At 41.8% G+C, this 17,489-nt stretch overlaps 1 long non-coding RNA gene across 1 annotated transcript in view; it reads left to right on the plus strand.

Annotated features, from left to right (window-relative positions):
• Window positions 1-616: 616 nt before the first annotated feature.
• LOC108445079 overlaps window positions 617-17,489 on the plus strand; it is a 20,791-nt gene continuing 3,918 nt past the window's right edge. Inside the window, exon 1 of the long non-coding RNA XR_001859824.1 lies at window positions 617-1,247. This is a non-coding gene — a long non-coding RNA (uncharacterized LOC108445079). The remainder of the gene's footprint in view (window positions 1,248-17,489) is intronic.

Raw genomic sequence — 17,489 nt, forward strand, 5'->3', positions numbered from 1 at the left:
CTTCTTTCTGTATCTCATTATTTGGAAGTCAGTCTTAAAGTGGAAGACTCTTGTAAATCTTTTAAAATGGCAATTATAGGTGATTTCCTCCATAGAAACTGTTCAGTGTCACACTGAGACAAGTTTTAGAAGTCTGATTCATGATTTTGGAATATTTGAATTTGGTGCTGCCATAATTTGAAATCTGTAAGCATAAACACTTGGAGCTTGTGTTTCCCTAATCAGATACTGAACATTTTATGTGAGAGTATAAAATCTTTAGCCTGTGCTTATATTTATGCTCCCTCAGCTATCTTCCTAAAGAGTAGGCACAGATATTGCAAAGACAGTTCCACCAGATTCCACCAGATTAAAAAACCCCCCATCATATGGATTACCTCTTTCACTCAAAGGCATTATGGGGCATCTTGCTTTGTATTGGATTTTGGTGTTCTGCTTTGGATCATGGGCATTTCTAGCATTTTATGTTTTGTAGCTTTGTTACTTTTCTCGCTGTGAAGTCCCTCTTCACAGAATATCATATCTGTATCCACAATGACTGTCTTGTAAATTTGTGGGTTTGGTGGAAGGTATCACTTAATATTCAGAGTGCAATATATTTTTATCCAACAGCTACAGAACAGATATTAATAGAAGACAGAGATAACTCCTGTGAACTGCATGGACGTCAGTTCCTGCTTTCCTTTGCAGACCAAAACCCCAGTCTCTCCAATGGCATTTGTCTAAATGTGCTCTTTGTTGCCTGTGTGGAGCTATGCTGCAAGTCCCAGAACTTTCCCAAGGAAGTGCCACTGCTGGAAAACAGAGCACTCTGGCAGAATGAAGCCTTTTTTTCAGGTCTGCACTGGTGTTGATTCATGCAGCAGCTCCTGGGGCATGCTCAGAGCCAGGTGAAGATCCAATGCAAGGGAGCGCCAGGATGGGAACTGTGTTTCAGCTGATCCTCACACCTTACAGGAGGGGCGTGGAGACCAACAGTGGCTCAGCAGCGTGGGAGGTGGACAACAGGACAAAAATGTCCAGGTTAGACAAGATGTGTACCTATGAAGAGCTAATACTAAAATACAAGAGCTGCATGCTCAGCACCTTCATAAGGTGGTGTTCAGTTCTCTCTACATGGCACAGAATGAAGTGGCTGGCAGGCAAAGGACACTGTCCCACCAGAGCCATGGGTCACCCAATCGAATGGCACAGGGCTGGGTACTCACCTCTTAAGGAAGCAGAGCAATGCTGGTGAAGACTGCCTGGTGAGTTCCACCTCAGATGTCCCCCAGATACAATCCCAAAAGCTAAACTTAGCTGTAGAAGGTGCAAAAGATGCCTAGTCCCACATTGGGTGTCTCTCTGACCCTAACAGACCAGAATGTGAAAGGAATAACAGACCAGATGTGAAAGTGGAATTTCTAGCATAGGATAAATGTCTTCGGTGTTCTTATTTGAAATTTGTTTGTGGTTTGAAGTGTGCTGCACCTCTAGCTGTCTGAAGCTTCTCAAACTGAAAATTCTTGGAAAATGGCAGTTCAGAAACATGTGATGTGATGTGATGCTTGAAAATGAAATGTACTTCTTGGACTGTGAGCCTGCCTAGCAGATCCGACAGGCTTATGTTTCCAAATGTTGAGGAAGATTAATTCTTAACATGCACACCTAGCTGCTTTTCACAAAAACCTGCATGCAATCACAATTCCCTTGTCTTCTAAAGATCATACAGAGTAGATGCAATAGAGAGCAGTATTTTTAATGTATACGCTAATTTAAATTGAGACTTAAATAATGCTATGACAAGCACCACAGAGTGAAAAAGTGGTAAGTATTTTAAAATGAAAGTCCCAATTCATCAGGAACACTCATCAGTGGGATTATTTCCATGCATGAAGTTTGGCATTCACTTAAGTACCTTTTTGGACTTGGGCCAGGGAATAATATTGATTTTGATGAGCTTTCCATTAATGACCCTAAAAGATTAAACACTTGGGTTTGGGGGTAATCACACAAGTAAACAAATTGTTTTGATTTTCTCTAGAATATCTCATTGGTCCCAAAGGCCAGCTGGTTCAAATTTACTCTTGGAGTAAATGCTCAGTTGCCATTAGATGTCTGTGAGGCAGGAGATGGCATTCTATAAATACTGTATGACCATGACCACAGTGGGGTGATGCTCGTTCCTAAATTGGATCAAGAGAATGCTGATATGTGAAATATGCTCCCTGCTCTCTTTCCTGGCCCCTTCTCCCACTACCCTGGTTCTGCTCCCTCTGATTGCATCGTACCATGCCTTACACCCCTTAATGCCTGGCTAATTTTAGAATCAACGTCATGCCAAAGGCATGGCGATAATCATATATGCACAGACAAAATATGTGAAGCCATGTAGGTTCATAGTGTGCCATCTTCTATGGGCATTTATAACCTGCTTGGAAAGGCTCACTAAGGAAATGACATACGTTACTAATTAGTCTTGTTGCTAATAATAGCAATCTTTGGTTTACAGTGTTAGTTTTTTTAATCTGGAGCAGGTGAGAATCACCCAGGGCCCATGACCTGCGCAGGGTTCATGAAGCAGTTTGAAATGTGTAGTGGAAACATAAGTTGGGATGTGAGTTGACTAAACACCCAAACAAATGCACACTTTGGGTTACTTTTCTGTGAGAGCAGTATGCACACATTCAGTCATTGCTGCCCCTTACTCTGAAACTTGGGAGCGGTGAATGCAGGGGAAGAGTTGGGGCAGCATTGTCTGGAAATTTTCCAACACACTTCCAACACTCATGAGAGTTATTCACCATGGCATTGGAGTAATTTGGGTTGAAAAACAGCAACTGTCTAACCACAACTGAAACAATGCATAATTAGAGGGAAAAAATAATTATCCAGACAAAATTACGAGTAATATTTCAAGGTATGTTCTTCCTTGAGTATGACTGTTGATGCAAGCAGATACCTTATAAATGGGATCCTAAGGGCTGTTCTCTGTGGGGTAACATAGACCTTCTTTGGTATAATCTTGCTAATGCACATGAACACACAAGGTACCCTGGATTTATATCACCTGCCAGTATTCCAAGCTATGATTTTGAGTCTGCCATTAATATCTCTTAGATTTCCTTCTAAAGCATCTTTGACAGTTCTTTTTTAAAAAACTCATTTTCCTGCCTTCTCTATAGGTTTCTGTGACTTACACCTCTAGTTCCCTTCCTTATTCACTAAAATATCTGAAAAATGACAAACTCCCTGCATTTAGTTTCAATTTGGAGTCAAATGCTTGTAACCATATAACACAACATTATTCAATGACAGATGACTTTAGTTGTAGGGGTTGGCTGCCCAAAGGCTGTATTAATTTGCTCATTATAAAAAGAGCTTGACCACTTCTTCCACCTGGCTCGAACAAATATTATATTCCTCATCTACAATAACTCTTCTTTCAACCCTCACCAAAATAATAGGTTATTGTAGCCTTAACCAACCTAGTCATCTCACCTTGCTAATTGTAAGGTTCTTCTACTAGTTTCTATATTAAGTGTGCAGAAGAAGAAAAAAATAGGACAAATATAATTTTATAATGAGATAGATAGAAATCAGAATGTCCTTGGCTGTGACTGCTCTGAGTTATATCCCTATGAAATAAAAGGAAGACTGAATAAAGAAAAGTGAGGTCGTAATAGATACTAAGGTAGGATGTGGCAGGAGACAAAGACTTAGATGGGTGAAGTAAGCATGGATCATGGCTGTATGGAAGCAGGTTGGAAAACTCGGAGAAAGCAGAATTGTATCTTCAGAGGTAAACCTGGTGTGGTTACTCTGGTGAAGGCATTTGAACTCTCTCATTTGATGGCTGTGTATCATGCAGTATCTGCCTCATGGAAGTTTTCATAGTTACAAAACTATAACTTTAGCTCTGTGAATGAAAAGACTGAGGAGACAAAGAACAAAGCCCTTGGTGGTTTGGTGCTAAGCTAATACCAACAGATGGGAGTGCTGCTGAGGGAATGTCATGGATGTGAGGGCACTCTTGATGACAGGAAAATGTAGAACTGAGCTTTGTTTCTCTATGATGCAGTTATAGGGACAGGCCTCCTGTGGTACACACTCATTTCCCACCTGTGTTTAGGACTCCCTCTAGCCTGTAGAAAGGAGGCAGCAGTGGAATTTCAAAACTCCCCCAAATTGCCAGGTCCTTGCATGGAACAGGGAGAAAATTTTCTCAATAATTTAGGGAACTTGAAGGGTCTTAATGGACAGGAACACCTGGAGATGTCATAAAACCTCTCTCTCCTGTAAACAGTGCAAGATGGAAAAGAATTGGCAGTGAGTCAGCAGCCAAGCCAGTGTTAGAAATCCAAGGGCTGTGACTGTAGCAGCAAATCCCTCATCTAAAGAACAGACCAAAGGAAGAAGACAATCAGTTTTCCCAGAACTGATCTGACTGCACTGTTAACTCATATCCAAAAGCAGAGGGTGATGTGAGGAAGCAGTCAACAGTCATGTAACAGAAAATCAAAATATGGAGAATTGAATTAGTCAAATTATCAGAGATACAAAGGGAAGAATTATATTGAAAAAGGATGAAGTGGCCAAAAGAAGGAGAGGCAATGATGTGATCAGAACTGCTGGGATCTGTCTGACAGCTCAGAAACAAGTTCTTGACAGTCAGTGATTTGTATCCTAACCAGTAAAGAGGATAACGGTGTCTTCTACACACCAACCATTCACACTTCAGTTATCTGCTTGCGGATACACAGAATTCACAAGTATCAAACGTAGCTGGAGGGAAGGAGAGGGGATCCTTATTCTAATACATGCCGGAGGCATTTTTCTGCCAAAACTAAACAGCCTTAGAATTTCTAAAAACTACAGAAGTTAATCTCCTTACTCAAACTGTTACATCTAATCCAGGAAATTCAGTATTAAACCTCATCTTGACAGTCTAAGAAGAACTGACCACAGAATTAATTTTAGTGATGGCTTTGATACAAATGGTTTTACTTAATTGGATTTCTCATATACAGGCAAAATGAAGCCCAGATGATTAATGTAGTGAACTGATACATATAGTCAATCCCTTAGAGAAGTGTTTTACAAACAAGAACAGTGATAATCCAAATAACTTGGAAAGAAGCATGTGAAAATATGATTGTTAGCTCAAGCTTTTTAAAGATTTGTCTTAAAATGGTCAAAAAAAAATTTATAATCCTGCAGTCAAGAGTCAGAACTTCTGAAAACCGTACTCAGAAACAAAATCAATTAATTAGTCCATTTTTGAATAAACACACAGTTTCAATTGACAATAGAAACAAAAGATCGTTTTAAAAGTTTTGGGGAAAAGATTTTAAAAATCCACTCAGCATACACTAAAAGGGAGGCAAACTGACTAAACTAGACAATCCCAGAATTACAAGAATCATAATTAATGAAGTAAATTTTTACCAAGGCTGCACAGGGCTTGTTCCCATGCTATTATGTGTTCCTATTGCTCATTGGGTGGTGAGGCACTGGCACAGGTTGCCCAGAGAAGCACCTCCACAGACTGGAGGTATAGAGCAAACATGAAACTGGATGGACAAGACAACTTCACCATTACTGAATGCAAATACTATATTTAGAGTGAGAGACTAAGAAATTTTCACAGCCCAAGATACAGTTCTCTGGTAAACTGACTTGGAAAAGCATTAACAAGCAGCCGTAGCTGTTTAGCCAGCCATGGCCTACGGGCTGATGCAGTGATTAGAAAGGCAAATGGGACTGAATGTCCATGGTGGATGTTGCTTTCTTTGGTGTCCTCTTTTTTGGGGTCTGGAATCCAAGAAAGTGTCAATAAATTTGGGCAGGAATAGTTGACTCAGGATGTGCCTTGGAAAAACAATCACAAGAAAAACCATCTCTGTGACTTATGAAAAAAATGGAAGGTGACTGAGTTGTTTGATCACTGTCTAGCAGAAGTCTTTTAGTTTTTATGGGCAAAGGCGCAGGAGTCCAACTATGAGGAGCTGAGGCCAGACAGCTTCAGAATAGAAGTTTTTACCAGTGATGGAAATTGGCAACTGGGACAGTTTACAAAAAATATGTTCCATATTTCATTGCTTCTTGTCTTTAAAGTCTTTGGATCAAGAGAAAGATTTTTTTTTTTCAAGAAGATAGTCTTTCTGGAACAGAACTCTGAGAAGGCTCACATCTCACCTTTCGGAAGGTGTTGGCGTAGAAGACTAGGGTCGCAAAATTCTGGCCTTATGAGGCACAAATTTGGAGTCTGGATTTTAATCAAACATGTCTTTGTATGCTCCTGGCTTGGGAACACCTTCATATTATTCCCTCAAATGTTCTCTGTAAAGAAATGTCTAAGAAGGAAAATTAATAGCAAGTAAGCAGATACTGGTTTTGTTAGGATTAACCTAAATCCCGAATTCATTCTTACTGGCTTTCCTGGGGTTTGAGAGATGTCAAGTGACCTTGCTCCATTGAGTCAGTGGCTCAGATTTAAACCAGGATTGCAAAATTAGTGATCAGCCTGTGCTGCTCTGTGCTGCGAGTGTCTGGTTGCAGTTTGTGCCATATGTGCATTCCATTTCAAGGGGGCCTGTGAGAATTTTGAGGACATCTGTTAGCAGTGCTGTCCCACAGGAATGCTCACAAGTCACTTGTGAAACAGCCCATTTTAATTTTGAAAATCCTCTGCTTTGTCTATGAGATAGGGGATTTTCTTTACAGTTTTTCAGGGTTGACTCTGCTGAATCCAACTGCACCAGCTTTGGCACTCAATTCACAACCCAGTGTTTGGAGGAAAATAGTCCGTCTTTACTAGTCAAGATGTCCAATTTACATTTCATTCATTCACTTTCCATTTGTGCTGCCAGGTGTTCTAAGGCCTCGTGATATCTCTAGTCTCCCAAGCAGAATATTTTTTAAGACAGGAAGTATTTGAAATTCATCATTAAAAGGTCTTGTCCACCTTTCACAAACCCCCCTCTCATTTTGACAGACCAGATGTTTCATAGGCTCAGGTTTTAGAGCAGGGTCTTGAAAGGCTCAGGGAACTTCAGCTTGCCTGTATTTTGAAGACGTTTTGAAAGCACAGTATCTCCGATCTCAGCGGAAATATTTGATGATCTCAAACCCAACAACTGCCTCTCACCACAACCCTTGTCTCAAAGTGCCTCGCTACTGACAGCTCTTTAGTGCCCTCTCATGATGATTTGTGTTTGACAGCATAAGAAAGAACGTGCACTTCTGGCTAACTCAAGAGTGATGGTTGATGTGCAAACCTTTGCAGTCCTGCATCATAAGTGACCCTTTGTAGTGAGATTAACACATCTAAAAGTTACAGTCTTACCATTCACCTCCACCCCTGTTATGGGACTAGAGTGCAATGCTCCTGTACAATCCTGCTATAAAAGAGAACTGAAAACCCAGCTGTGTAGGCTTCTGTGTCTGTAATGAGTATCATTTCCATCACCCAAAACTGTCTATGTTTTTGCAGGAGACACAGAAACATAGGGGTGGTGCCCTAAGCCTATGAATGCTGATAACAGTACTTCTGTTGACTTCATCAAGTTTAGTATTTTGTCAGTGACTCAGTCTTTAAAAAAAGAAGGTACCTTGTAAATTGGCAAACACTAGGGAATTAATGGGGAAAGAATACAACAGAAATTGATCTGGCCTTACTCAATTTAGCTATATGAGCCTAAGACTTGGTGGGGGGGGGGGTGTGTGTGTGTGTGTGTGCGTGTGTGTGTATGTGTGTGTGATTGAGCATTAGGCAAAATAAACCCATATCTCTTCTTGAATCTACTTAATTTAAATATTTGTGAGAAGTCAGCTGGTGAGTGGTGCATATCAGAGGTCAATGAAGATCTTCAGGGAAAACAAATGTTTCTTAAAAATATTAAGGTCCTTTTCTGGCTAGTCATGGTGCTGGTGCTGATGAGGTGCTGAGAATGCATCCATGCATCCATTTAAAAACATTCATCAGAGGTATTTTATATTGAAAAATCAGACAGAGCTCTCAGCAAGCTGATCTAGTGGAAGATGTCCCTGCTCATTGCAGGGGAGTTGGATTAGATGATCCTTAAAGGTCACTTCCAACCCAAAATATTTTATGATTCTATGATCTCTCTTTATACACTGTTGGTCAGTAAAGTTGTATTTCAGACATGAAATGAGTCTTTTGGCCTAAAGAACTTGGGTGGTTAAAGGGTTGGGGTTTTTTTCAGTGAAAATACAAATTGACCTGTCAAAACTCACAAATTAAAAATTTGGTGGAATGTGGATACTTTTTCACAAAGATACAATTTTCTCTTCTGCTTGCTTAATGGATCAGGAAGCTTAGATTTCCTTCACATGAAAAGTTTCCAGAGCATTTTAGCTGCTAAAATAATGTATTTATAACTGTGGTAGAAGTAGTCATCTGTTTCACTACTGGCACTTCTCTGACATTTTTTAATTTGCCAGTATCTCTGGATGAGGAGGAGATATCACAGAAGGAATAATAAAATATGTCTGAATAGTAAAAGACTGTAAGAACTGGCAAAGTTAGCTCATAACAGAATCATAACCTGAAAAACCCTTATTGTGGCTGTTTTTGTACTATAAGCAAGATACTTTCTGGAAAAGGGCCTTTAGACACATAACATGGTGTAGAGAAAACTGTCTGGGAACAGGAGATACTATGTCTGCAGAATCCTTATAAAAAAATTGAACCTGATACACAACTCAAAGATGACTTAATGGGAAAATAAGCAATCTTGAATAAGGAGATACATATCTTGGAGGTTTTCTAGTCCTTCTAAATTATGGTTCCTCTTTTTAAACAACAGCTTTGTTAATGCTTGGTTCTCAGAATCTTTCAGATGGAAGAAATACAAAAAACTTCAGATGAAGGACCACTGTGCTGCTTATGGGGAATCATGCAATATCCAGCACCACGCAGTGAGCTTGAGGAATTGTAGTGTTAACTCTGCTGCATAGCAGCTCAGAAGGGGTAAGAGCTGAATCACAGCTTGATCCTGCCATCCCACTAGGCTGCAATCCTTTATGGAATAATTGCACATATGTCAATAGGTTTGCAAGGAAGGTGTATTCTGTGTGGAGATTTTAACAGAGCAGTGGTTTTGAGAAAGAGCTGCAAGATGTATTTATTCCTAGAAAAGTGACAAAAACTAATTTAAACCAGCTTCAGTTACAAAGCAACTGAAAACAAGGATTCCAAAACTGTTGTGCTGGCATTTTGTCTCTGCAACACCGGTGTCACATAAACCTGCAAGTAGCTGCTTAGTGGCACTGTTCTGTGTGGAGCATTTCAAAACCCCACTAAGCAGGACACAGAGCACACCCCAATGGTGGGATCCTCGTCACAGCCTTCAGTACATCCAACACATCTCACAGTTCTGTCAATTCTTTAATTCCTTATTAAAAATACTAAGCATCACTCCTATTAATAATATGGTAGAGGAACGTTCATGTACATTCTTTGGCCTGCTGTAACTGATCTTTTGTTTTCTCTTAGGCAATTTCTAGTCCGTGACAATATTTGGTCTCATATACCAGGGTATTTGTTTCCCAGATTGCCTCCTGTGGAGGACTTTGTCCTATGTCTCTTGGAAATCTAAGAAAGTCACATCCACTCTTCAGGCAGTGTATTAAAAAAACTAGTAGATTAGAGACAATTTCCCTTCAGTGAATCCAGACTGAGTCGTCCCCATTCTGTCATGTTCATCCAACTAAACTTCTGGTTTTGATTAGTTTCAGCCAATGCAGCTGGCACTGGAGAAGGGCTCGCTGGTCCCCCATCCTAGGATCAGCTCTTTCTAAAACACAAATATGACATAAATGAGAGTCAGGGTATTTTTGTTAGCAACTCAGCTCCTCTTTCCTAAAATTCCTCCAGTTCTCCTGGGGTATATACCTTTCATTCCTAGCAGCTTGAGGCTCTTTAGCTTGTTCAACACCTCATGTTTTAACATCTCACTGTCTACGATTTGAGCCTGAAAAAATACATCTGGGGCCAATATTTCCCAGCATTCTCTGTGGTGTAGACTGATATTAATAAATCCTTTAACTCTGCTGTGAAGTTCTTTATGCTCCTAAATACTTCCTTGTTACCTTGCCGCTCTGGGAGTCTCTCAGAGGCTTCCTGTTTCTGCTGGGGTAAAGCTCGACATTGTGAGCTATCTGCTCCTCTGAAAGCACTGTCTCACAAGGTGCATGCCTTTGGATATGTGCCTCCATAGGACTGCATTTCCATTTTCTGATCTTTGGCACTGAGGTACACTGCTGTCCTCACAGCATGCAGCTGAAATAGATACTCCTAAAATGCACAGTGCACATGAAGAACTGGAGCTCCTTAGAAGCCTGAACATGGCCAGGTTCTGCTCTAAAATGAATAAAGAAATCCTTCAGATCCCCAGTCATGGCTTCTTTTGAGTGCTCAGTTACCACAAAATGAAGTGTCAGTCTCTCAGTGGTCATGTGCCAAGATGCCTGGTTTGAGGAAATGCATTCCCTGGAGAAGATATTTCCTTTGAGCTGATAACACTGAGCCAACAATTCCTTTCAAAATTGATCTTGAAATAAATGGCACATTATTTTACAGGCTTGTATCAGTTACAGCTGACAATGAAGCATACCCAAAGGAAACAGCACCACCAGACTGAGCAAGCTTAGTGGTACCACTAAGCCCTGGAGCAGAGCTGGTGGGATATTTGCCCACCTTTGCTAAAGGAAAGTGGATGCAAAACCTTCCCACCAGTTTGAAAATAATTTCTGTTCTAGCTCCCTTCTTTATGGGTGCACATTTTCCTCTCTGAAGCAGCAAACACTGATTTCAGCAGATGTTATGCAAAATGGAGAGGATGCAGAGTGTGGGAGTTTGTTCAGAAGAGACAGTGCTTATCCCCTTCAGATGCTGAAGGTTTTATGCGGAGCAGCTGGCCTGGCCTCCCTCTGTGAGTGAGACAATAGATGTCTTATTCATCTTACTCTGTCTCTCAGATAGGAATTTATTTGCCCTATGAATATCTGCAGAGTAGCTCTCCACGGCATGGCTCTCCCTGAGCTATCACAACTTGAGGAGAAGCTCAGGCCATAAACCATGCACTGGGGAGAGAGTAGATAACAATTAATGACAGTATTTACAAGGCCAAACCTGTGTAGAATTGGAAGCAGAAGACCATAACAGAAGTGGAGAAAATGTCTTTGGGTGCAGTCCAGGCCATAGGTATTTTCCTGACCCAGTTTTTCCTTTCTAATTATAATTTTTTGTGTTTATATTGTTGGACCAATATGCCACTAAGCTAAACCCTTCCTTCAGCATGTTGTTAGCCTCTGGAAAGGAATTGCTAATGAAGAGCTGCATCCTTGCTTGGATGGAGTAGGAAGTCATGATGGGGGACAATAACTTCAGGCTGATGTTAAAGGACGTTTGCGTTCATACATTGGGCTGGGCTGATGCGCCAGTGCTCGGGGTTGTCTCAGGCATTCAGCTGCCCCAATACCAAGGCCATGGTTGCCGTATCCTTGCTTCAAAAACCCTCCTCAGAGGGATAAATTGGCAGATTCTGGCATTTTCTGACCAAGGTTTTTCCCACAATCTAGTTATTCACAGTACTGAGATCCCACAGCCTGGCCCTTAGCGCCCAGGGCCACGCACTTCTCTGCACTTTTCTAAGAAAGAAACCTGCTCTCGTCTTACTCTTTTCAGTGAATTTCTGCCCCCATTCAATCTGCAGAAGATGGGGAAGTGAGTCTGCTGCAATTGCCATGCTGGCCACAAAGAGGTCACAGACTTACTGTGTCAGCCCATGTCACGCTTCTATTGCTCTGCTTCATGTGCCTTCAAATCCCTCATCTTCACACCTGTCACTTGAGACAGCAGGTAGGAACGTGCACAAATGTTTCTATAAGCAAACCCAGATCAGATTGAAATGTAATTGTGCAACCACTGTGACTTGCCTCTCTATTTTTCAGTGTCTGTAGTTAGATGTGATTTGTGACACTTGGTTTAGGTATACTCTTTTGCATTGATTTAGCATGTCAGCCTTGTATTGATCCCACACTTAGGTCCTGTCATTTGTAGACAGTGCAGACTGTAAGCTTCTCTGCCTGTTTGAGGGCTGACATCCAAATCCTCCGTACATGTCATTGTCCTCCCCCTGTCATGCTCTTATAGTCATTTTCCTGGCTTATATCCTGTCCCAAAGTGTGATTGACTGAAAACCAGGTTCAGTTGATTGTCTGTGTTTCCAGGCTTACTCTTCTTGTGTCTTAAGTGCCTTTACTGATCTCATCCCTCCAGCTTATATTGGCATATGAGAAAACCTGGAGGATTGGTAAATCAGCTGAACTTTGTCTTCCATCAGTCTCCTTGGGCTTGTCCAGGCAATGCTGCACCATGGCAAAATTCTTATTTGTGTTTCAGTGTCTTGTTTCAGATGATGACAAAAGTAATAACTAGTAAGTAAGGTTTGTTGCCATCATGCAACATGATGCTGCCACCATGCAGCATCCTTGAAAATAACCTGGGTGCACCAGCACTCCTCAGTCACAGTGTGGATGGGTTTTGAGCCGCTGTGTCAGACTGGAGCATTGTAAGGATACATGCTGGAAAGGGGGCACCTTCCTGTGTAGGATCACAGAGTCACAGAGTCACAGAGTCACAGAGTCAAGGAATGGTTGGGCTTGGAATGGACAACTAGAGGTTCTCTAGTCCAACCTGCCTGCTCAAGCAGGGACCCTGAGAACAGGTCACTCACGATTGTGTCCCGGCAGCTTTAGAAAATCTCCAGAGATGGAAACTCCACAGCTCCTCTGGGCAACCTGTTCCAGTGCTTAGTCGCCCTTACAGTAAAGAAGTTCTTCCTCACTTTCAGGAGGAACTTCTGTGTTCCAGTTTCACACATTGCCTCTCGTCCTATTGTTTGGCACCACCATGAAGAACCTGGCTCCATCCTCTTGACACCCTCCCTTCAGGTCCTTATGGACATGGATAGGGTCCTCTCTGAGTCTTCTCTTCTCAAGGCTGAACAAGATTCCAGGATGAGCCTTCCATCATATTTTCAGTGGCTGAGGTGAGGTATTTAGAGCATCAGAATGAAATGAAATGAAATGAAACAGCATGTTGCTAATACCATTTAGCATTATACTGGATTTAAATAATCTTTCTGGGGGAAAGAACACATTTTTTACTTTATTTGAAGTGAACCAAGAAAGCTAACTAATTCTTTACATTTCAAGGCACCTTTCTGATCCATTGTTCTATTCAAACTGAGCTTTAAAATCTCATTACTTCTCTAGCTGCTCTATTAAACTCTCCCTTTGCTTGTCATGCTTTTGTGCAACACAGTGGATCTCAAAAAACCTGATTTAATTACATTTTAGAAGAAGACCCACGTTGCAACCACAGAGCTTCCACCCTCACATAGCCCCTAGTCAGCTCCCAGGATGGGAATATTACCTTTTACATCTGCAATGTAGTTCCATGAAGGAAAAAATTAAACAGAAACCCCTCTCTGCTAAATATAGCAGTGAACATTCCCCTTGGTTGCTGCAATAATGATGAAGTTGTATTTTTATCTAATTAGCAGGTTGATCCTCAGAACTGACCTTCAAAGATATACAAGGTTCAAACTCTGTTGCACAGATAATGAATTGAAAAATAACACAAACCAAACATTTATAAATCACTTCTTTCTTTACTCACCAAACTCTCTTACCTAATCTGTGGGGTGAGAGGGCACAAGTGTCTTCCACTTGACAAATGCAAGTAGGTTTACAGCAGGGACGGTGAATTGACTATAAGAGAGTTATCACCAGAGATAAGCTGAGATATGATCACTATCAGGGAGCTACGAGAGAGCTGGAGAAGAACTTTTCAAGAGGGCATGTAGTGATAGGAGAAGGGGGAATGGCTTTGAACTGAAAGAAGGAAGGTTTAGCTTCGGTATTAGGAAGAAATACTTTACTGTGAGGGTGGTGAGACACTGGAGTAGGTTGCCCAAAGAAGTTGCAGATGCCTCATCCCTGGAAGTGTTCAAGGCCAGGTTGGAGGGAGCTCTGAGCACCCTGGTCTAGTGGAAGGTGTCCCTGCTCACGGCAGGAGGGTTGGAATGAGGTGATCTTTAACCCCATCTAACCTGAACCATTCTGTGATTCTGTGATTCTCTGTGGGAAATGGCACAAGACCTTACATACTCTTTTTCTCATCCTTGGATCTAGCTCAGTTTTGTTCCACTCCAGAGACTATGTACAAAAGTACTTAAAATGCAATGGTGATTCAGATATCAGGCATTTGACTGCATTTTTTGTGATCTTTGCTTCCGTACCAGAAAATTCACATCCCTTCCAACATGAACACTCTCCTGTTCTCCTTCCAGTGTCTCCTTTGCTTTGCTACTCAGTATATAATGGTATTTAGTCATGTGGTCCTGCTCAGCCTCTCCTGGCAGTGACACTTCCCTAGCAGTGTGACTTAGCAGGTGACTTATTTCTGCAGCTTCCAGTCACAGCCTCTCACAGTCCTGCCCAGGTGGAACTGGCCAGCATTCAGGGAATTTCATTATTTTTCTTGGGGAAACAAAAGATTTGTAATGAAAAAATGAGGAGTTACTAAGATTTCTTTTCCTTTTTGCAGAAAAATATGTTTATTTAGCCACAAATTTGCCTATTGACGTGTTAAGCACTTAGTAAATCAGACTTTGCAATAATGTTTTTGATAAAAGTATCCATGGAAGTAGTTCAAGGTCCTTGCAAACCTTGGTATGCTTCATATCTTTCCAAAAGGAAGAAAAATATGAATTTTTTCTCCTCTCTGAGATATTAATTTTTCCAGCAGGTTTGCTCTGCTGACAGTACAACTCCTTTGTTCCTGCTCAGTCCTGCTTTCTCTGCAGCCAATGCAAAGATCTTCCCTTCCTCTCCTATTGAGAGAGATCACAGTTGATTTGTGTTTAATCCAACAACTAATTACCTCAAAATTGAAGCTGTATAAGCACAGTCAATGGCACCATGAGGCATTTATGTGTCTAAGTAATGAGCTAAACAGCAACGCCCATGCTGTTTCCACTCCTCATCATCTCCTTAGCAGGGATTGTATCAAGTGCTTGCAGACATTATATGTCAAGACATTCACAGTATGCCAGGATTGTAGCCCCCAGTTCATTCTTTGTAACTTTAGCCTGTCTGAAACATTTGCAGCTTGTCTGAAAGTCTAGCCAGCCACTCACAGTCAGGATGTGACTGGCCTTTAGCCACTGTCTTTCCTGAACTCCTGGGTGCCTACACCCTCTTCACCTGTGTGCCACTGGCACTGTGTCCCTACAGCCAAAGCTGGCCTCGGCTGCAAAACCACAGGTTCACACAATATTTTGTGAGAATAGTAAGAGCTGGTGAGACCTTGGTTGTATATGTTCCTGTTCCTGCTCTGTCCAGCATCCCTGCCTGTCTTATTTACAGTCAAGGGGAGGATTGTGATACCTCTGCCAGCCCCAGTGTGCTGTCAGTGGTGCCACAAGCAGATGCTGTGGAACCCTTCCCACTTCAGGCAGCCTTGGGTCAAGCTCAGACCCGGCTGCTGGCTACATCAGCCTCAGCCTGTTTGCAGGATCAGTGCCCCATTCCTGTCCAATTTGTCTTGTGGAGGGCTTCTGGCACTGCCAATCCTCCCTCAGTGCCCACAGGGCCAGCTCGGAGCAAGGCTCCCCTTGTTCTGGGTTTGACCTTCAGTGCTGGTTGTTTGCAGATGTGTTTAACGTTTTCTTATGTGTAAACTGCAGATACATTTAGAACCTTTGCCTGACCCTCAGCTGTCCTGGATGAGAAGGGGGGGGTATCACCACATCCCTGGGCACAATGTCAAGAGAGATTGCAGATTCCTGATAAAGCTTCTTTGCACCAACTATGCAGTTCTGTCTTGGGATAATTGCTCTGCCCACAGACCGTATTACAATTTCTAACACTGAGAAACTCTGCTGCTGAGGGTACAGGAAGTTTGAAAAACAGTGGCTGTGAAATGGGGTGGCCTCTGCTTATGCAGGGCCTGTGCAGGGCCCAAAATTTCCTCAGGAGCTGCAACACCCTGTGAATATGCTCACCTGGGAGCTGGTACCACAGGCTGAGCAGTTCCTTAGGGCTGAAATTAGTAAATCTACAATTTCCCCTTGGTTATGACCTCTTGTAAGTAATTTCAAGCTAAGAAGTGTTTGTGCAACACTGCAGGCCTTCACCTTAGCACAGACATGTCCTCAGACATGAAAACCCTGGGACTTCAGTTACAACATCTGACCGCAATTAGGAGGGGAGCAGCAAGGTGCTGCTGACATCCAGGGAGAGATTTATGTCCTGGGATTTTGTGCACATCTCACACTGCAAAACCTCAGGCAACGAGTGACAGTCTTGCTGTTTAAGAGGGGAAAGAGGACAATCCCACTTAATAAATGGCACAGAAGTGTGATGATTCAGAAAGGCTAATTCTTCCAGACTAAGAAAATTATAAGCAAATTATAAGCAAACAGGGGGAAAGGCAAAGGCAGAAGGCTAACAGAAAGCAACAATTTTTCAAATCAAAATAATCACATTCCCACAATCGATAAAGAAGACGACATTGGCTAAAATCCCTTCCAGTTTCTGTGGCAAAGGGAAGGCTCCAATCAGAAAAAGAAAAGCATCATATGACAGAGAGGGAGAGGGGAAGCAGATCAGAGCTGATAAAAATGCAAAATTCTGGAGCCTAGAAAATTAGTAATGTGTGATAAAAATATCAGGGAAAATAAGGACTTTTAAATAATATTACTGATGCCATGAAGATTTTTTGCATTTTCTTTTATACCCCTGTTATACCTTTTTTACAACTTCTGTATTCTTAGTGCTTTTTGCCTACATTCTTGGACTTGTTTGTCAAGCTGGGAGACTAAACATTTTAGAGGTTTTGTAGGTAGGGGTTAGTGTGCCCCAGACCCCAAGGTCCTCTCCAGAACACATTTTGTAAACTAAGATAGAACCATCCAGGAGAAGGCTCCTTGGGGAGGGGGCTCATTCAAGCCTCTCACTGGGGAATTTTTGAAAGATATGCTAATTAGTAAGACCTATAATGTTATACCAGATCTTTTGGGGGGGCATTGCGGGGTGCATTTCTCTGCATTTGACCTGGACATGTGCACCTAAGGATCCTTAAAATAAATACAAAGGTTAAATCCCTTTTTCCCTTCTAACCATGTTTGACTCTTGATTTTAAGACCAGGAAAAGGCATCAGTTGCTGGCGACCACGAAGGGACAACTAAAGACCTTCTTCCATTGGACCAGAGGATACAAATCCCATAATACAGAAGCATACAATGTCAGGAAGGTGATTCTTCCAGTCCCTTTTCCCAATTAAGCTCCAGGGGAGATGGAAGGAAAGACATGCCAGAGTACTTCCACTTCTGTCATGCTGCAGCACCATGAAGAAGAGTTTCCATCCTCTTGCCTTGCTGTACACATGAACCATGGAGGCTTCCTTTGCTTT

This window comes from Corvus brachyrhynchos, unplaced genomic scaffold (genome assembly GCF_000691975.1).
Source record: "Corvus brachyrhynchos isolate BGI_N302 unplaced genomic scaffold, ASM69197v1 scaffold80, whole genome shotgun sequence".
Classification (NCBI taxonomy): Eukaryota; Metazoa; Chordata; class Aves; order Passeriformes; family Corvidae; genus Corvus; species Corvus brachyrhynchos.